Source organism: Chelonoidis abingdonii, chromosome 8 (assembly GCF_003597395.2).
Source record: "Chelonoidis abingdonii isolate Lonesome George chromosome 8, CheloAbing_2.0, whole genome shotgun sequence".
NCBI classification, from domain to species: Eukaryota; Metazoa; Chordata; order Testudines; family Testudinidae; genus Chelonoidis; species Chelonoidis abingdonii.
In genome coordinates, this window is record NC_133776.1 from 43,352,406 (window position 1) to 43,373,725 (window position 21,320).

A 21,320-nucleotide genomic window follows, 5' to 3' on the forward strand; every position below is an offset into this window, starting at 1 on the left:
TAGGTAAATTTTGTGAGAAGTTAAGGACATTCCTGTCTTAGTCTCTCCGCTAGAACTGGTAGTATCAAATATTTTCACGTGTATGCTTTCTCAAGTGACATGATTTTTTTGGCACACAAAGCAAATTTAAATGGAAGCAGATGTGTCCTTACTTTATTTCTACTTTGATTGGAGTGAACATTGGTTGTGATCAGTCATAAGACTGAAAGAGGTCTTTATTTCCATGTTCCTTTGGTTTCCCACCTTCTGCTTGATCATTTGAAATACCAGTTTTAGTGTTTAAAACTGCTCTTTGGGGACTGAAATGCTTGGGGGGATGGAATGGAACATGGTCTCTCAAATCTCTAGATGTCCAGTTCAAATCAACCCCAACCTGGTAATGACCAAAAGTCAGGGCCACTTATTAACTGTGAAAATGGAAAAATAGGTGCTGTCTCAAATCAGTTTGTAGTAGGTATGTATCTAATATCAAAATTCACACCTCTTTGTCAGGTCAGCAGAGTGGTCAAAGATTGAGTGGCAAGGAGATGGAACTACCTGTGGAGGGCCAAGTCAGAACTGAGGTTCACTGGTCAGGAAACCTAGTGGTCTTATGCTTAGTTGTTTTAATAAAGCAGAGCTCAGATTTTCTGGGTAATCTGATGCAAATTGACTTTAAAACAATCTAGTGTCTCTAAATAAAGAAAGGACAGAAAACCTATTATTTCTTTTTTTCCTTTGCAGATTATCTTTTAAAACACAGATTTTGGTTGCAACTTCTCAGAGCACAGCCTTGCAGAGTAAACTAATAATATTCTGTATTCATTTGGCTTTATAGACTTCCTGGAAAGATTAGCAGTGTGTGGGTATTTAGACTCTTATTTAGGAAGGAATCTTCAGACCAGGCTGTATTTATGGGACACTTTCTATCCAAACTACTGGATTTCAGTAAAGGGATCTAATTAGTAGTGAGAACTAGATTACTTTTGGGATGCACAAAAAAAAAATAATTGGAGATATACTTATCTCCTAGAACTGGAAGAGACCTTGAAAGGTCATTGAGTCCAGCCCCCTGCCTTCACTAGCAGGACCAAGTACTGATTTTTGCCCCAGATCCCTAGGTGTCCCCCTCAAGGATTGAACTCACAACCCTGGTTTAGCAGGCCAATGCTCAACCACTGAGCTATCCCTCCCCCCACTGTGCTAAAGGAAATAATAGTGACACTATTATTGTTTCATTTCTGGTATGTTGAACTCAGACTAGGTTCTGACAGCTGTCAGAAATAAAACATACCATATATACTTATTCATAAGCTGAATTTTTTTAGTAAAAAGGGGAAGCACCAGAGAAGGGCATTGGTTTATGAACAGGTATAGAGAGGGAGAGGTGGGACATAGCCCCCGTCCCCCAACAGAGGGAGCAAAGAGAGGCAGCACAGCCAGCAGAGTCAGAAGGGAAGAGGCGGGGCCAGAGTCTCTCTACTTCTGGCCACACTGCTCTCTCCCCAGCCTCCAAAGCAGCTGCAGCTCTGGGGCTGGCAGACTGCAGCAGAGCCACTTGGCTCTGCCCCGCAGAGCAGGCTGTGGCTGCCCGGCCCACTGTAGCATGCTGAGGCTGTGACCCCCGGCCCAGCCCTCTGGAACATGCTGCGGCCATGCCGCCCTGTCTGGCCTGCCAGAGCAGGCTGCGGCTGCGCTGCCCAGCCTGCTGGCACAGCTCCAGCCAGGCCAGAGACATCCCTCCCCTAATTCTCCAAGATAAAGTAGGAAGGGATGGGATAGGGAAACCATGTGGGTCCTGGGCTAGGGGTGGGGTCATGTGGGGGGTGGTCACAGGGGTTACTCCCCTGACCCCTAGCTTCTTCCTCCCAAAAAATTTCCCCACCAGTTGCTGTCCCGGCCCATCAGAGTAAGCAGCTGGCACACCAGGACACTTTTGTTTACTTAGGTTTACCTCTGTGCCTGCGGACGCTCAAGGTAAACAAACCATCTCTACCCACCAGCAACTTATCCTTATGGCCTGGGAGCCAAAGTTTGCTGACCCTTGAATTATAGAGTCGGCTTATGAGTCATAAAAAAATTCCATTTTTACTTATCCATCTTGGAGGGGGTTGACTTATAAACGAACCAACTTATGATCAAGTATATACGAGTTAAGTTTTGATGGGAGCGGAATTTATATTTGACATTGGCCCTGTGACTTGCTGGTTAACCTTTAGTGAATAACTGAAGTTCTGTGTTCCAGTTTAACAAATATGTAAGATTGCTTTATACTTCCTACCGCTTAGTAGTGTTGAGTGTTAATGTTTGGCATGTACAGTTTGTCATGAAAGGCCATATAATGTAAGACTATTATTGAAGAATTATTGCAGAAGTGCACTTTATTGAGCTCATGCCTCTTATGTTATATAATATCAGGAGGTCATTTTGAGATTTTCTGTGTCTTTGAGTAGGTTTAAAAGCAAATATATAAAGAACAATTGGATGATTAGGGCTGTGTTGGTTTTTTGCTTTTGTTGAGCTATTCTGTTTCTCCTTTCCATGTTTGTAATTATTTTTATTATTATTTTTCAAAGGGAAACTCATTCAAATTTTAAGTTTCCTAATATTGGGATTTAGTGAAAAATTACAATGTCTTTTTAGGTTGATGGTGGAAATGATTTGTCTATAATTTTAACTCCCGAGAAGGCTAAATATGCAATAGATTTCCAATCACATTCTGTTAACTGAGGCTCCTTTGTTTAGCTAACTGTCACAGAATGTTGATAGCTTTAGGAAACAGACTTGATATTGCTTTGTGTGTATGAGAAATGGTGGACATGAGAGAGAGCAGTAAGTTCCTCCACAAGAAGTGCCCTTTCAGCTGCCATGGCTCTGAAGCTGGTTTTGGGTGAGAAATGTAGACAGTTTTTCTCACCTGTGACCTCCCCAAAGCATTCAAAATCATCTGAGATTGATTTGCTACACTCTTCATCCCACAAAAAGGTGATTAAAAAAAGTTCTCTGTTGCCAAGTAGAGGTCTGGTCATAAGCATCAGTACTCACCGACACTGTATGAGGCAGTGCTGTGGACTTTGGTAGGACCATTGAAACCAGTGCCTTCTCCTTTACCAGGGAGATCTTTGACTATGCCATCTTCAGATCTTGTACTAGTTCCAGTGGGTGTATGCTTAATTCTGCTGTTAGTGCTGTCCATAATGCAAGCCATTCTTGTGGCAAATGACAGTTTTCCCTGGGATGGTTCTTGGAGTATCCAGGACTGGGAGCTACCTTGCTAGCCTCTGCCTGCAGCGAGAGGGAGTCTTTCTTGTGGTAGCTGGATGTGAGTTCCTGCACACCACCAGCCTTTCAGCTACTCAAGCACTCCCCTGTGGGCTATGCCACCCTTACTATGTCTTTCAGATTGACGATAGGTACATCCCAGTCATGAATTTCTTTGAGTCATTCTCCTGTGGTATCCAGTTCCTGACATTGGTTAGTCACAGAAATTCCAGATCCTTTTCACTGAGAGGTGCAGCGTACCCTGCTTTTGCCTTAAACCACACTTCTGCAAACCACACAACACTTATGAGCATTTAAAACAAACATAGATTTAAGAAAAAATAAATATTTAATGAGAAACGAAAGAGTGGTGAAAACAAATGGTTGCAATACAAAATTTTAAAATGTGAACCAGGATCTACACTTACAGTTTTGTGTTCCGTGGCGACAGCCATCTTGATGAGCCAGCATTTTTGGGTACAGGCCTCCAGCATATCAGGGAACTACAAAATACAATGGAAGACTTGCCATTTGAGGGCACTGAGCTTTCTTCTCAGAAGACAGATGATGCCATATGCACGTTGAAAGATTCTTGGGCAGTTCTTCACTCACTGGAGGTCTACATCCCAGTGATGAAGAGGAAACAGTTCAGACCACATGCTCAGTACAGACCTTACTACCACTCAAGTGCTCAGGATGTGTCTAGATCAGACATCTAAGCATCCTAGGTGTCAGCCGTCAATGTCATCCACAGCAGGCCTTTCTCACTGGCTTCAAAACAATCATTTTTACATCACAGTCAAGGACAACATATAGACTGTAAATCATCTCCAATTTTAGACATCCCTCCCATTTGGAGAATCTATCTTCCTTTTGCGTTCCATGGACAGAAATTTTTTCAGGCAGGTGAGTTCTTAGCAGTGTGAAGGAGGGATATATTTTCCAATTAATGTCCTTCCGCTTCACCATCCCTTCTCAGGGACTCATCTCATGAGGCTATATTAATATACAATGTGTGCAGTCTCTCTTGGATCTGGGAGCAGTTGAGAAAGTTCCTTACCAGCACAGAACAAGAGGAGCTTCTCTTGCCTCTACTTCCTGCCTTTATGCTAGCATCTTTTCCCTTCCTTGGAGATGGGAGATTGATATGCATGCTGCAGATTGAGAGCATACTTTTAATATGGCAATCTGTCCTGGCCAGAGAGAGAATTTTCAATTCAAGATAGGCAGTGTGTACTAATAGTACACAGTACTGCCTTTCTGACTATCCATTGCCCCAGAGGTGTTCAATAAATATATGGCAATAATAGCAGCTCCTCTATGCCATTCAGGGATTCAAATACTTCCTTATCTGGATGATTGGCTAGTTTGGGAAAGATCAAGTTCTCACATCCAAAACATCATCATCTTGCTCATCAGACGTCTTTTTTTTTTCATCTTGGTCTAAAATGAAATATAGACAAATAAACATTACAATGAACACAGAATAAATATCATAGGGACAGATCTAGACTGTACAACCAGATTCCAGTCCATAGTCTCTCTGTCTGTAATCCTCCAGTCACAATGATACTGATGTCGTTGGGTTTGTGTGCAGCTGTTAGGTCACATGGCCTTGTCTAAGTACATGAGTTAGCATACCAGACTTAACCACAGGTGTCATCTTCAGACCTGGACCACATGGTATATTGTCCAAACAGGCATTTTGTGTACATTCTGATTTGTGTCCTTGCTCAACTGCTTCAGTCTCTGAATTGATGGATGGACCCTCAAAATGTATGCAAGGATATTCCCTTCCTGCCAGCAGAACCAACTGTGACCCCGGTAATGGATGCCTCCACCAAAGGTTGGGTAGCCCACCTGGGTCAGCTTCAGGCTTAGGCACTTCAGAGCAAAACCTCCTGGGCCTTGTATATAAATATACTGGACCTTCGAATGGTTTGGAGAGCTTTTGAGATGTTAGTTTCTACCATCAGAAACCGGGGTGGGGGATGGGAGGTGAAACTATTTATATAAACAACACCACTGTTGTTTTATCTGAACAAACAGAGAGATGTAAGATCTAATCAGTTATGCCAAGAAATGATCCATGTATAAAACTTGTGCATAAAGAATAATGTCTTGCTAAAGGGGCTGATGAATACTATTGCAGTTTTCTTCAGTAGGAACTTCCTAAACCATCTTGAGGAATCAGTACAGACTGTCCACATCGGATCTTTCAAGTAATAGACCTTTTTGCAACCAACCTGAAGACCAAATGCAGGAAATTTTGCTCCAGAGCAGGTTGCAGCCCAGATTCTTTGACAGATGCTTTCTTTCTCTCTTGGTCAGGTTTTCTGATGTATGTGTTTCCTCCTGTCTCTCTGATTCTGAGGGTGATCAGGAAGCTAAAGAGACAAAACAACGTTAATCCTCAGAGCACCAGGGTGGCCAAGGCAGTACTGACCTTGTGTGTCATAACCAAGGTGATATACAGCACCTTACCCTACAATCTCTTTACCTCATGGTGTGGATGATTTCTGAGGTTGAGCAATGAGGGAAGAGTGCTCACGGAATGTCCAAACCATTTTGGTTTACAGCAGGAGGGACACAAACGGAGCCAATTATTCAGCAAAATGGAAATGGTTCTTAGCATTGACTGAGTCTCACAAGTTGTCACTGTGCAATATGGAAACTAGGCATATAATAGACTCTCTGCTGCATTTGAAATTGTCTGGCCTCTCCAATGGTTCAGCGAGGGTGCATTTAGTCTCCATCTCAGTGATATGTCTACCAGTAGATAGATTTTTCTGTCTTTTTTTTGCATCCCTTGGTATCTAGGTTTTTTTAAGAGCATTGTTCATATGTACCTTACTGTGTGTGATCCAGATCCTCACGGGACCTGAATTTGGTTTTGTACTGTTTAATGGGTTTCCCATTGAACCTTTTAACAACAACTTACTTATCTTTGCTATCAATGAAAACTGCGTTTCTGGTAGCAGTTAGTTACTTCTGTGTGAATGGTGTTGGAGCTCCAGGCACTGTTGTTGTTAAAGAACAACAGTTACTGCACAGATAGATAACCTTTTTCTCCTTCAAGTGATTGTGCACACATACATTTCACTCACCAGCAGTTTCCTTGAGTGTGGTGGGACTTCACATTACTTGAAGGAAGACGGCAGTGCTGACTTCTGACGTTGGCGTTGTCCCATTCCATGACATTTCACAAAGACCAGGTTTCTCTTAGGTCATATCCTAAGTCTATGCCTAAGATTGTATCTGCATTTCTCCTCAATCAGATGATTCATCTTTCAGCGGTTTTTTGGAAACTTCATTCCAGCAAACCCAAGAGAAGCTTCTTTCTTTGCACATTTGGAGGGCTCTCTATTCTTTTATTCAGACAATGCTTCGGTGAAAGGAGTAAAGGGCAACCAGTGTATATCTCTCTGGCTATCTTAAACTATCCAGCTCTGCTATAATCTAGCAAAGGTTTCTCGTCCGAGAGTAATAGTGCATTCCGTTTGGTCAGCCATCTTGAGTAACATAGTAGTGATGGACATTTTGTGTGGTCATTGTCTGGAAAAGGTAAGTACCAATATGCTCTCACTGAATCTTCCCAGGACAACGCCAGCTTCAGAAGTCAGCACTGCCGTCTCCCTTCAAGTAATGTGAAGTCCCACCACACTCAAGGAAACTGCTGGTGAGTGAAATGTATGTGTGCACAATCAATTGAAGGAGAAAAAGGTTATCTATCTGTGCAGTAACTGTTGTTCTTTAAGATGTGTTGTGCAACTCTCCCACCACCTCCTCTACTTCAGGTATTAGTTATCGGTGCGAAGGAATGCAGAATGAAGTGGTGGCCAAAACCCTTTTATGCCCTCGGCTCTATGTGCACGAGACTGGGAGGGGCACATGCGTTACCTCATGGTACTTCTGGCAAAAGTCCTTTCCTCACGTGCACTGGACACAGACAGACACACCTACAGTGGAATGTATATGTGCACAATAAATCTCAAAGAACAGTTATTATACAGGGTTCGGTCACAGAGACCTCCTTGGGACTGTCACCTGATGTGCTGAAATTACTTCTGAGCCCGTTTTTCCTGATGGCTTGGGACTCCAGAACCCTGTCTTGTTGAGCCAGACATGCTAGTCTGCTGCAACACAGACCGAGTTCTGAACCACGCCCCCAAAGCTGCAGGCTTTAACAGAAAACCACTCAGCAAGTACTCCTGTCTCCAGCACCCAGTTCCCAATGGGATCCAACCTCCAAATAAATCGGTTTTACTCTGTATAAAGCTTATACAGGGTAAACTCAAATTGTCTGCCCTTTATAACACTGATAGAGATGCACAGCTGTTTTCTCCCTCAGATGTTAATCACTTACTCTGGGTTTACTAATAAACAAAAGTGATTTTTATTAAGTATAAAAAGTAGGATTTAAGTAGTTTCAAGTAATTACAGACAGAACATAGTAAGTTCCAAGCAAAATCAAACAAAACATGCAAGTCTAAACCTAATACATTAAGAAACTGAATACAGGTAAATCTCACCTTTAGAGATGTTCCAATAAGCTTCTTTCACAGACTAGACTTCTTCCTTGTCTGGGCCCAATCCTCTCCCTGGTACAGTTCTTCTTAGTTCCAGCTCAGGTGGTAACTAGGGGATTTTTCTACCCCCTTTCATATCTTTGGCACAAGGCAGGAATCCTTTGTGTCTCTCTCTGGGTTTCCACCCTTCCTTCTAAATGGAAAAGCACCAGGTTTAAGATGGATTTCAGTATCATGTGACATGTTCATATGTCCTGTGAGACTTCATTACTCAGTGGCTGGCACCCAGGTATCTAGGAGGGCTTACAAGTAAACGGAGCCATTTACAACCAATTGTCCTAGTTAATGGGATCCATCAAGATTCCAAGCCACCATTAATGGCCCACACTTTGCATAGTTACAATAGGACTTCAGAGTGTTAGCCAAACGGACTCGTTTCCCCCTGGAGCTAGTCAATTACCCCAAGGAGGCACGGAAGGCAAGAAGACGGGTACCAAGTTTTTATTATCGGTCAGCTGAGCAGGTGCTTTTTCCTCGGCTATGCCAAGGGAAAAGAAAACCTATAGCGCAGAGCAGGCTTTAATATACTAGGTTAAAACCAACTTTATGTGCATAAATTCTGCTAGCCCATGCCATTTTGTAATTCCTTTTAGAGACTAATTTGGATCTGTTTAACATCTTCTTACTGAGTATCTGGGTACGTGCATCCAGGATAGGGCTATTGTGTTCAGGGTCAAACTGGGATGATACTGGGATCGAATAAGCAGGAGTGACATAAGCAATAGTTGACCTTTGCTCTAACAAGGTAATACTTCCTATTCTAGCATTCAGATATAAGAATGATACATTCAAACAAATAGGATGAACACACTCAGTAGATTATAAGCTTTGTAATGATACCTTACAAGAGACCTTTTGCATAAAGCATATTCCAGTTACATTATATTTACACTCATAAGCATATTTCCATAAAGCATGTGTAATGCAGCATCACAGGAGGTAACTTTATTTTCTTCAGCACCATGGTGTGACATACAAGAGGCTCTATGACATTGAAAAAAGCTGGGAGTAGAAGAGAGGAAAGAAGCTGAAGGTTTTGATACTTGATGTATTTAGCACCCAGCCTTAAAAGGTTTTGTGTTTTTTGGCATTTGGGAGGTAGTCCTAAGGTGACTTTACACTTGTTAGTGGGTACTCAAATTCTTCATTCCGGATAATAGCAACCAAAGTCAGTGATTAGCTGCCCAATTGCACTTCACATTTATATCTAAAGCTATGTCCAACAATGATGGGGTTAGTTATTGATGCTTCTGCTGAAGTATCAGCAGTGGAATAGTTGATTTTTGGTATTTAAATTTTACTTGTCAGAGAGAGAACCACACTGATGGATAGCAGCAGTTCACATTTTTCTGAAGTATTTCATGCTGTTAAACTGATGTATACCAGAATCTACCTTTAGTGCACGCTTTATTTTAACAACCATGATGGTTACAGAGGACTTTTTTTACATGAAAACTTGATGACTAGAGTGCAGTTATAAGCAACTTCACAAAAAAGGATAATTATAGTAATTTTTGTGTCCAAATAATCAAGTTATTTGGTCTTGCTGTTTGGCTCTTTTAATGTGTTTTTATGTACATCAAACCTGCACAACATAAAGAAAATTAAGGAACTAAACATACAGTATGTTAACTGAAATGTGGTGAGGAAGTGAAAATCAGTGTTTTAATCTATATTACTCAGTTTTGTCCATCTGGAAGAGATTTCAGGGAACAGAAAGTAAGGATAGCTTCATTTTGAAAAAAGTTAGCATGTAACGAGTAAAATCTTTTCAGAACTACAGATGAAGCAAGTAAACTGGGGCAGGTTCTCTGATGTAGCATAGGACCTGATCCAAAATCCACTGACATAATACAGAAAAACTCCTGATGACTGCCGTGGGCTTTGGATTGGGCCTCTCGTGAGGAGACTGCAACAGAAAGTTAACCCTCCCCCAACCAAAAAAAAAAAAAAAAGTTTGCAAAATAGTACTGACAGGAGATGTGTTGGAGGTATATTAAGCAATAAGTATATTCACATGGTATAAAAGTGTTTCCTTTAAACATATGTAAGAGGGAACTACAGGAAAAAGAGAGCAATTCTTGCCTGATTTCAGTGTGTGGTTATGGTCAGAAAAGTGACTGTTAAAATGGTGTTTTTACTTACCAGGTTTGATCCATATGTATGCAGTCATACTTTGTTTGCGTTAACAACAAATATGATATTTTAGAACTGCAGAACTGATAAAGCTCTGAGAGAGTGAGCAGGATTCTTCTATGACTGAGGTCAAGACATAGAATTTGCTAGTGTTGTTTCATTTGTAGCATCTTTATTACTGCTGGTGATACATGGGCCAGAAAAAAACAACAATACAGCTTGACTTTCAGTTTACAGGTACATTTTGTTAGGCTGACTGTTTAAAATCTTTTCTTCTTTCCTCTTAAAATTGTGGATTTCTATTTAAATAGATTGGGACTTCTAGACATTCTTGAAATAGTGGTTTTATAAATGTCTGCTTTTCAGTTGTGGTGGAATTAATATTTTTTCTTACAATTGTGATAGAACCTTTAGTATTTAAGGAGTTTAATTTTAATAAATGGAATTTATTAGCTGGCAAAAATTACATTATTTCCTGAAACTTGAACACCTTTTAGTTCTTTTCTTTTTAGCTCTGGAGTAGTTTAGTATGTCCATATTTAACTTTTCCCCCTTAGATTTATTTTTTGCTTAACTTTCACAATGGCTCAATAGAGGGGGAGAAGGGACTGCAGTGAGGCTACTACTGCTCTTGCTCTCTTGGCAAAAGTGCTGGTTGTGAATTCATACAATCTGTTGGATTGTAGCAGAACCTTTTTGAAAGCTCTGCATTAACCTGATAAAGGGCCTTTATAGTTTGAAAGCTTGTTGGTGCAATAAAAGGTAATGTGTGATAAAACTTTATCTGCAGGTCTTCAACACCACTTGCATTTAATCCTGTAGTGTAATTAATAGCATGCCCATATCTTCAAGACTTGAGACCTCAGGAATTCGTGTGTTTCTTGTTTTTGTTTGAAAGGCACCTGGAAATTCAAAAAAAACAAAACAGTAGGTATATTCACCTGGTACTTACTTGAAAATGTTAACTAAGTAGTCCAGATCAGTTTGGTGTCACAAATTTTAACTTACATAGGCAGAGGAAAGTTGTTTTGGAATTTTGTCTGCCTTCTTCAAACAAGAGCATGCATGTAGCGGTGCGCTCACAAAACAGCAATCACAGTGAAGAATTGTGGAAAGTCATCAGCTATAGTCAATCATGTAACTTTACTTGTTAACCAGACTTCAAACACATCAAAGGCACTTGCTCTTATGGAACACTAAGATCATTTAGGACTTCTCTAGTTATTTTATGCATTTTATTTTTAATTGAGTTTGTTCCTCTGACTGTTGTAATTGTGCCTAATAATGATAGGTGCAAATGTAATTATGAATAATTAAAAAGCAAATTAAAAGAAAACCTGATCTATCAGAGCTCAAAAAAAACTTTTAATTTTGTAAAATGGACATATATTATGAAACTGCTTCATGGTTATGTAATTTAAATGGCTCCACAGTCTCTCAGGCCTGGCGCATCTATCCCAAATCTTCAATAATGAGTTGTCTTTAGGGTGATGATTTTGTTTAATTTAAAAAAATCAGATTTTACTTAAATCACTTTTTAAATTTAAATTAAAACCTATTTGAAATTGACAACATATGGTGAAGCCTAAATGTATTGTAATCTATTAAAATAATTTAAAGTAAATACCAAAAAAAATTTAGCCATATATGTTTTGCTGCTAATTTTTAAAGAATATTAAATCACTGAAGTGTTGGCAGTCTCTGATAAATAGCTGGAACCAGCATTTGCTGAAGTGCTAAATCAGTTTTAAAACAGCAGTGGACTCTTCTGCAGGTACAGAAGAGTAGTTTATTCACCTAGTTTAACCCAATGACTAGTTCGTTCAAAGTTAAGAAACCAATTGGGAGTTGAAAATGCAGGAAAGCTTGTTTTTCTTCTTCCAATCTATGAATAAAAACTAAGTGTGAGAGGATGAGATCTACTAGTTCTAACTACATAGTGTCCAGAAATAATCTGTTATCTGTACTAACTGCAGATACTCCTTTTGTTTCTTAAATCCGTTAGCTTTAAATGCAAAAGAAGTTTTGATAAAATTTTTCTTATGCATAAAGCACGTTTAAGATGTTTTTATTAAATAAATCTATTAGTGCTTTATGCATTTTTAATTGAATTTCCAGTTTGACACAAATGGCAAGTAAAAATTAAATTTGTGTAGTAAATAAGAAACGCATCATTCAGCATTTTCTAACATAAAAAAATGTGAAAATTAACAATTTATATAAATGTGAGTTAAGCTAGATAATGACTTAAATAAATGTGTATAGGTACACTGTCTCACTGGTTAGCAAATAGAAGTACCAAATTTAGTGTAAAGGCTATATTTAGTTGCAACTCATGTTTTTATGGTTACCAGCCGATGAGTCAACCTTTCTTTAGGAAAATAACTGAAGTACAAATACAATACTGTTACAATTGATTTAAATCGAGGTTTCTTTCCTATTTATTTAAATCATGATTAAAGTAAGTGATTTAAATTGCTTTGATTTAAATCATTCCACCCTGCTTATTTTCTTCTCCTAAGGTGCTCCTGGATATCAGGATGGGCAGTCCTCCTCACAACAGAGCATACTTGAAGTCTGTGTCTTCTGTTTCACTACTTCTCAGGGATCATGATAACCTTGGCTTCACCCACACAGCTCTCTGCTCTTCAAAATGACAGGCAGGCAGAGAGAAACAGAAGAAAAGCTTATTAGATACCACATTCCTCTAGCCTTCCTCTGCTTAGAGCTATCTCCACTCACACTGAAGGGAGTATTCAGTTACTTTCATAGAACCTTCCCCTTTCCCCCCTCTTACTGCCTCAGAAGATGCTGAATAGAGTTGAAGTGTGCGCTGGAGGTCAAGGGGAGGGGGAAAGCGGGAGATGACTAGGCAGGCTGGAGGATAGGGGTGGGGAGGGCTGTGCTGGAGGTAGGGTCTTCAAAGCCAGAGCTGTGCTGGAGCTACAGGACCTCTGTGTGCATATGATTCCGGTCTCCTAATCAGGATTGTCTCTGAGATTATCTTTCTTTGAGCCCCTCTCTTTGGATTTTATGGTGGGAGAGGAGTAACAGGCTTCATATTATCATACACTTTTTTAAAAAAAGTTGTTAAATATGGATTAGTTACCTACTCAAAAAAGCGTTTCCTCAAATGTTCTCTTAATGTATTTAATTTAGCATGCTGGTGCAGCTACGCCGCCTGGTGTGTTGGGGTTGGAGCCAAGGCTCTGCCCAGATCACACAACATCCCACTCACCTACAGGAGGTGATGATAGACACACAAGAGTGTAAAGGAGCAAGGGGAGGGTGGGAGGAAATTGAAAATTACAATACAGTCATAGGAACCACAAGAGATAAAACAATAGGGGAAATCTGTTCAACATCTTAGATGTCTGTATACAAATATAGGGAATATGGAGAATATGTAAGCTAAATTATGACTTGATGGAATAAATCTCATGACTGTACTATTGATGTAGAGGAGTATATTGTTCAGGAAAGACAGGTGGGAAAAAAAACATTGCATTAAACATCAAGAATATTTGCATTTGTTCTGAGGTCTAGAAGGTTGTAAGAGACCAACCAGTTCAAAGTGTCTGGGTAAATGTAAATGGGGGAGAGGGGAAGAAACAGGGATGATGTCACAGTAGACATCTGTTGTGGATCACCAAATCAAAAGACTAAAAATATCCAAAACAGAAGACTGGTTGTAATGGAGGACTTTTAACTACCCAGACATGTATTAGTAAAGTAGTACAAACGTACAAAATATCCAGTGACTTTCTAGAATGTACTGGGGACAACTTCTTGTTTCAGAAGGTGGAGGAAGTAACCAGAGGAACAGCTATTTTAAACTTGATTCTGACTAACGGGGAGGAATTGATAGTGAATCTGAAAGCCAACGATAATTGGGGTGAAAGTGATCATGAAATGGTAGATTTCATGGTTCTAAGGAAAGGAAGGAGTGAAAGCTGCAGAATAAGGACAATGGAATTAAAAAAAGCAGATTTCAACAAACTCTGAGAACTGTTAGGTAAGGTCCTCATGGGAAGAAAAATCTAACGGAAAAAGGAGTTTGGAGAGCTGGTATTTTCTCATGATGATAATAAAGGCCCATCAGCAACCCATCCCCATGCAAGGGAAAGATAGGCAGAATAGTAAGAGACCTGTATGACTCCATAAGGAGCTCTTTACTAATCTGAAAATCAAAATGGAATCCTACAAGAAGTGAAAATGTGGACCAACTGCTAAGGATGAATGCAAAAGACTAGCACAAACATATAGGGACAAAATCAGAAAGGCTAAGGTGCAAAATGAGTTACTCTTTATGCCACTAGCTAAGTATAACAAGAAGAGGTTTATAGAGGGGCTTTGCCAAGTTTCGTCCCTCAGCAGGGCTGTGGGGTATCCCACCGCCTCACTCTAATTCGCCATCAGTCCGGGCTCTGCCGCCATGTGGGATGGCAAGCACGCGGTTAGGGGCTCAGGCCTTTAAGCAGGGGCTGAGTCAATAGTTCAAAATCAGCCCAGGCCCTAGGTCAGGGTGGGGCAGCAACCAAACAGTCAAGGACTCAGGCCTTTAAGCAGGGGCTGAGTCAGTAGTCAAACTGTCCTAGCCTCTCCAGGCCAGGAAAAGGAAAAGGGGGGAGTCTGTCACCCAGGCCCTCCCTCTCCACTGCATCCCAGCCCGGGGCCCTAGCAGCGGCAAACGCTTGCTGCTGTCAGTGGGGATCCTGGCCGTAACACACTGACATAGGTTCAGGCTGTGTTGCACTCCGACTGGGGTCGGCTGCTCCTGGACTACTTCCACACTTCCCCTCGTAGGGTACCTGGGTCGTGCTAGCATCCTCAGCGGTCTCGAACACCATCGGGTTCTCTGGGTAGGTAGCGACAGGTAGAATCAGCTGTTCCTCGGGGTAGCTGGCAAGGGGCAGGCTCATCTCATCCTCGGGTTAGCTGCAAAGGGGCAGGCCCTTCTCCTCCTCGGGGTAGCTGCAAAGGAGCAGGCTCGGCCAGTCCTTGAGGTAAGGAGCTAGGGGTAGGCTTGGCTGGCCCAGTGCGACCTCCGGTTGGCCGGGGCCTGCTGCTGTCTCCCAAGAGGGAGCTCGGTCGCAGACGTCTGGTCTCTCTGGCGACTGGCTCTCCACTGAGCTCTGCTGGAGAGCTTTTATACTTCCGGGTCGGCGCCGTGACCTCTAAGGGGCGGGCACAGGACCCAGTGGCTCTGCCCACCTTGGTGTTAGTGGTGGTTCGTCCCTCAGCGGGGCTGTGGGGTATCCCACTGCCTCGCTACAAGGTTCTATAAGTATATTAGGATTAAGAGAAAGTAGAGGATCTACACTTCCTTTGTCGTAGCATGGAGAAGAAGAGCTGATAATGGACGACACTAAAAAGACAAGGATGTTTAATGTGTATTTTGCGTCAGCCTTCACTGAAAGGGTTTAATGCTTAAAACAATTAATATTAACAACAAGGGTGAAGGTACACAAGCCAGAACAGGAAAAGAACAGGTTAAAGAATATTCATATAAGTTAGATGTATTCAGATCAGCATGGTCTGATGAAATGAATCTTAGCGTATTTAAAGAACTAGCTGAAGCCACCTCAGAACCATTAGCAATTATCTTTGAGAGCTCATGGAGGAGGAGTGAGATCCCAGAGAACTGGAAAAGACAAAAACATGATTCCTACATTGAAAAAGGAACAGACAGCTTAATTTCGCTATCTGAACAATACACAAACAAATTATTAAAGAGTTAGCAAACACCTAGAGAATATTAGTTTTAAGCAATAGCCAACACGAATTTGTCAAGAACAAATGATGCCAATCCAATCTAATTTCCTTTGACAGTTACTGACCCAGTGCATTTGGGGAAACGGTAGATGCAGTGTATCATGATTTTAGTAAGGCTTTTGACACGGTCCCACATTACATTCTCATAAACAAACTGGGGAAATGTGGTCTAGATGAAATGACTATAAGGTGGGTATGCAACTGGTTAAAAAGACACACTCATAGAGTAGTTATCAATGGTTTGCTGTCAGACTGGGAGGATTTGTCTAGTGGGGTCCTGTTGGGTCTGTCCTGGTTTCAGTATTTTGATCAATAACTTGGATAATGGCATGAAACATATGCTTATATAGTCTGCAAATGACACCATATTGAGAGGTGTCATTTGCAATTTGGACGATTAGATTAGAATTCAAAAGGGCATTTGTTGATAAATTGGAGAATTGGTCTGAATTCAACAAGATGAAAATCAGTAAAGACAATTGCAAAACACTGCACTTAGGAAGGAAAAATCAAACGCACAACTACAAAATGGGGAATATCTGGCTAATCAGTAGTACCGCTGAATCTCCAGATCCTTTTATAGTCGATCACAAATTGAATGTGAGCCCACCCCGGGGCTGAAACCCAAAGCCTGAGCCCCACTGCCCTGGGAAGGCGGGAACTCACTGGCTTCCTGCTCATCCCGCATTGTACCCCAGGTGTCTCCAGAGGGGGGCAGGACCCAACCCTGCTGGTGGCCCCAGCAACCAACATGAAGGCTGTGCACCCAGGAGCAACAGAGAGGGAAGGGCTGCTACTTTGCCCCTCCCTGCCAGTCATAACCCAGGAGGCTGTGTCTTCAAGAAAAACCCCTCGTGGCCTCATGCAGCCATGGTGGCCGTATTTGAGAAATGCTGTACTAGACTATGTGACGTAAATATTCTCGGATAGTAAGTGAAAAGAACGGAAATGTGCTGGTTAATTTGTGGTATTTCTTCATTAAAAATTTATGGAGCACATAAAATGACAAATTGTTTAGATTTTAATTTGTTTAATTACATTCTGTCAAGAATTACTCAGCTTCTTTTGTTTTTGCTTTGGTTTTTAAGGTCACTTTTGGATCACTGCACAAAGTCTTCAGAGAAAACAGTAGTGATTACAAGGAAATGATGCTTAACAAAAACAAGTTCATTATCAAGTAACACTCAAACGGGAGCACATCTCTGAAGTAAGTATCACTGTGAAGTCTTTCTTTAATTGTTTGTTTATTTTTTTAAAAAATCTTGACTATGGCAGTTTAGTGTGTCATTAGTGTGGAGTAGTGTTCTACAAAATACTACAGAGGTCAAATGATTTACATGTCAGAGTGCAAAAGCACCGGCAAAATCTTTTTGTAGAATCATTGTAGAGGACACTGCTATTTCATTGGTAATTGCAGTCCTGTGGACTGAGATAGCTGCTGCATTTGTCTAAGCTCCCAGGCATTCTTTGTGTCTGTGGTTGTGAACAGGTAGTGGTCTGGAGAAGACATGATTGCAACATGTCTAAAACCTGTTGGTCTTATTAATAATGCTGCCTGCATCTGATCTTGAATTTGAAGCTGTAATACTTGCACCATAAACTACAGTTTTCCCTAATGATCCATATGTTCCACTTCTTGGCAACATGAGAAATAAAATAGTATTACAGAACACTGTACACTAAAGTATGAATTGTGAATCCTGGGTGGTTTGCTTATAGAACTGGCAACATACCAGCCTCTGCAGGTTCATTTAGAGATTCATTTTTTTACTTTTTTGTTTTTCAAACCTAACCTGAAGTTCATAAATATAATAGAATCCAATCCATCCTGATATCCAGCTGGTTCTGGATTGTATGTGGCTATTGCAGAGCCATAGTCACCAGCATAGTCTAAGATAAAGTGACCCAATTTGTATTTATAGCTGTCATTTGTAGCCACCCTGTTTGGTATTTCATTATGTATTGTTCCATTAGAGAGACCCTTTGGATTGCTGACACCTTATATACAGACCATTAATGCTTTCCATGCTTTGGTAACAATATTTATGAGGGATGCACAATATTACTGCTTCATCTTACTACGTTTGCATGGTGTTTTATGAAGTCATTTTTTGTATTCTTCGAGTGCTTGCTCATATCCATTCCAGTTAGATGTGTATGTGCCTCATGCACGTTCGTCAGAAGATTTTTACCCTAGCAACACTCGGTAGGTCGGCTGGACGCCCCCTGGAGTGGCGCCGCCATGGCGCCGGACATATACCCCTGCCGACCTAACCGCCCCTCAGTTCCTTCTTACTGCCCGTATCGGTTGTTGGAACAGTGGAGTGCAGTTTTACTGACCTCCGCCTCCCTAGCTGCTTGTAGTTCTCTGTTTATTTTGTTGTGTATATAGTTCAAAGTTATATAGTTATAGTTAGTTAGTGTGTAGTTAAGAGGGGTTTGGGGATTAGCCCCTTCCCCGCACCCAGTGCCAGGGGCCCGTGCCCAGTTCACCGGATTTCAAACCATGCTCGGCCTGTCATAAGCCGATGCCGACAGGAGATCCACATGACTCCTGCCTTAAGTGCCTCGGGGAATCTCACCTGACAGATAAATGTCACATTTGCAAGGCTTTTAAACCAAGAACAAAAAAGGAGCGGGACTCTCAGCTAAAGCAGCTCCTCATGGAGGCGACTCTTACCCTTCTGCCTTTGGCACCGAGCGCTGGTCAGTCGGCGGGCAGAAGCACCTTCTTGGCACCGGACCGTGCTGGTACTGCCAAGGCCTCTTGGCACTGCCCATCGCCGGCACGGAAGTCGACTCAGCACCGCTCCCTCTCCCTGAGATCGAGAGAGCCTAAGACTCCTGCTGCTTCCGTGCCACCTGCACTGCAGCCAGAGAGCTTGTCTAAGTCAGATTGCGCGGCACCGACACCTGCCGTGGCACCGACGTCAGCACCGTCGATTCCTGTCCCATGAGAGCCGTCGAGTCCGGTGCCTGTCAGCTTCCCAGCACGCGCCGTGGTTGAGCTTACTATTCCATCCACGCTGGAGACATTCTCAACAGCGAGGGATTGCCATGCCAGAGTCGACGCTGCCTCAACCCCCGGTGCGGATAATACAGTCTGTCGGCAACCCTGCCTTGATAAGCACAGCAGAGCGGCACTGTTCACGATCACGTTCCTGTAGACGTTCCAGGTCCCATCAGCGCTCCCTCTCCTGACGCCGCTCGCAGTCCCGGTACCGTTTTCCTCCTCGGTACTGGTCGCACTCCCGGCACCGGTTGGTATCCTGTTCGCCGGCCCGCTACTCTTGGCACCGTTCCAGCTCCCAGCACCGCTCCAGGCACTGTGACTTCCGTAGCCACTACCAACGTCGAGCCTTGAGATCTCGGTCGACCTCCTGGCACTGCTCCGGTCGCAGGTCCCGATCTCGTTCCCAGTACTGGTACGCCTCCTGGTACTGGTCCCCGGTGCCGAGTAGGGCAAGGTCCACTAGAGACAGAGACTCTGCCCAGGGCTTTTCAGCACCTCCATGGGCCATCCAGACATGCATCAGTGTCGTCCCAGGCGGACAGCTCTTATGCTCAGGACCACGATTCTGTTGTGCCCACCAGAGTCTTCCAAGAGACCCAGACCAAGGACCCCATCAGTGGTCTTTCTGGACACCTTGGGCGTACCACCAGGCCCAAGGTGTATCAGTAGTTCCGTCCCGCTCTGTCTCATCAGAGCACTGAGTGCCAGAGACGACGGTTAGCCATCTCCTCCAACTGCTGCGGAGGAAGCCCCAGTTCACCCACCAGCCTCCCAGGTTCCTCTGGAGCAGATCGCCCAAGAGCAACAGGCCACCCAGGACCTGCTCGTCGCCGGCATCTCCTCTTCCTCTTCTCCAGATGAGACAGTGGCAGGAACATTCTCCTCGGGCTCTCCTCCAATCGACCTGAGAGCCCATCAGGACCTCCTAAGGAGGGTAGCACTCAACATGAACCTGCAGGTGGAGAAGGTCCCGGAGGTAGAGGACCCAGTAGTAGACATTCTATTGGCGGATGCCCCCACTAGAGTGGCCCTACTGTTTATTTGGACCATCCAGGCGAATGCTGATACTATATGGCAGTCTCCAGCCTCCATCCTTCCTGTGGCCAGGGGAGTCGAGCGTAAATATAGGGTGCCCTCTAAAGCGTACGAGAACTTGTATGTCCATCCTCCTCCCTGCTCACTAGTCGTCCAGTCCGTTAATGAGAGGGAACGCTATGGCCAGCAGGCGCCAGCCCCAAAATCGAAGGAGGCTAGGCGAATGGACCTACTCGGCCACAGGGTGTACTCAGCAGGGGCCCTACAGCTCTGGGTGATAAATCATCAAGCCCTGTTTAGCCACTATAATAACAACACCTGGGTGGCAGTGGGTAAGCTTATGGAGCTTCTCCCTCAAGACTCCCGCCAAGAGTTCGCTGCCCTCTTGGAAGAAGGGAAAAAGGTGGCCAGAACTTCCCTCCAGGCCTCGTTGGATGCAGCAGACTCAGCAGCCAGGACTCTGGCCTCGGGTGTTGCCATGAGGCGCATCTCATGGCTTCAGGTTTCAAACCTTCCTCCGGAGCTGCAGTATACCATTCAGGACTTACCATTTGATGGTAAAGGCCTCTTCTTCGAAAAGCCTGACCCCAGGCTGCAAAGGCTGAAGGACAACAGGGTCATAATGCACTCTCTCAGCATGCATACGCCGGTGACCCAATGCAGGCCTTTCCGTCCCCAGCCTCACCGCCCATACTCCGTGCCTAGACAAAGACAGGACTTTGGCAGGCAGCGTGGCTGAGGTGGTCGCAGACTACCGTCAGGACCTCAAGAGGGCCAAAATCAAGGTCCCTCGAAACCACCACCGGGACCAAAGACGAACTTTTGAAGGTGCACCCGAGGGCGGCGTACCAGTTACAGGCCAGGATCCCTCTCCTCCCTTCTCCAACCGTCTATCCTACTTCCTCCCGGCGTGGTCCCAGTTAACTTCAGATTGCTGGGTTCTACGCACGGTGGAGTATGGGTACCACCTCCAATTTATTTCAACCCCGCCCTTCCACCCTGTCCCTCTTCAGGGATCCCTCTCTCACGAGCAATTCGTCTTACAAGAGGTGCAGACGCTCCTCGCTGTAGGAGCTATAGAGGAGGTAACGATGGACGAAAGGGTCAAGGGGTTTTACTCCCATTTATTTCCTAATCCCCAAGTCAAAGGGAGGTCTCAGACCTATCCTAGACCTGCGAGGACTCAACCAGTTTATGATAAAGTTAAAGTTCTGCATGGTATTCCTGGGGACCATTATCCCGTCCTTGGATCCTGGAGATTGGTATGCTGCCCTCGATATGAAGGACACGTACTTTCACATCGCCATCTTTCCTCCGTACAGGAGATACCTCCACTTCGTAGCCAACCGTCAGCACTTCCAGTTTACGGTCCTGCCGTTTGCCCTTTCTACAACCCCAAGGGTATTTATGAAGTGTATGGCCGTAGTCGCCGCCTACCTCCGCCGACATTGGATACACATTTTTCCGTATCTGGACGATTGGCTCATCTGAGGGGCCTATGAGACACAAGTCACTCAGCATGTGGGCATCGT

General features: G+C 43.3%; 1 protein-coding gene across 4 annotated transcripts in view; it reads left to right on the plus strand.

Annotated features, from left to right (window-relative positions):
* The window catches only part of PIK3CB (phosphatidylinositol-4,5-bisphosphate 3-kinase catalytic subunit beta), a 225,015-nt gene that overhangs the window by 57,094 nt on the left and 146,601 nt on the right, over positions 1-21,320 (plus strand). For all 4 annotated transcript variants that reach the window (XM_032771148.1, XM_032771156.1, XM_032771139.2 and 1 more), the window contains one exon: positions 16,829-16,947. The gene's annotated coding sequence lies outside the window, so the exon portion shown is untranslated. The remainder of the gene's footprint in view (positions 1-16,828; positions 16,948-21,320) is intronic.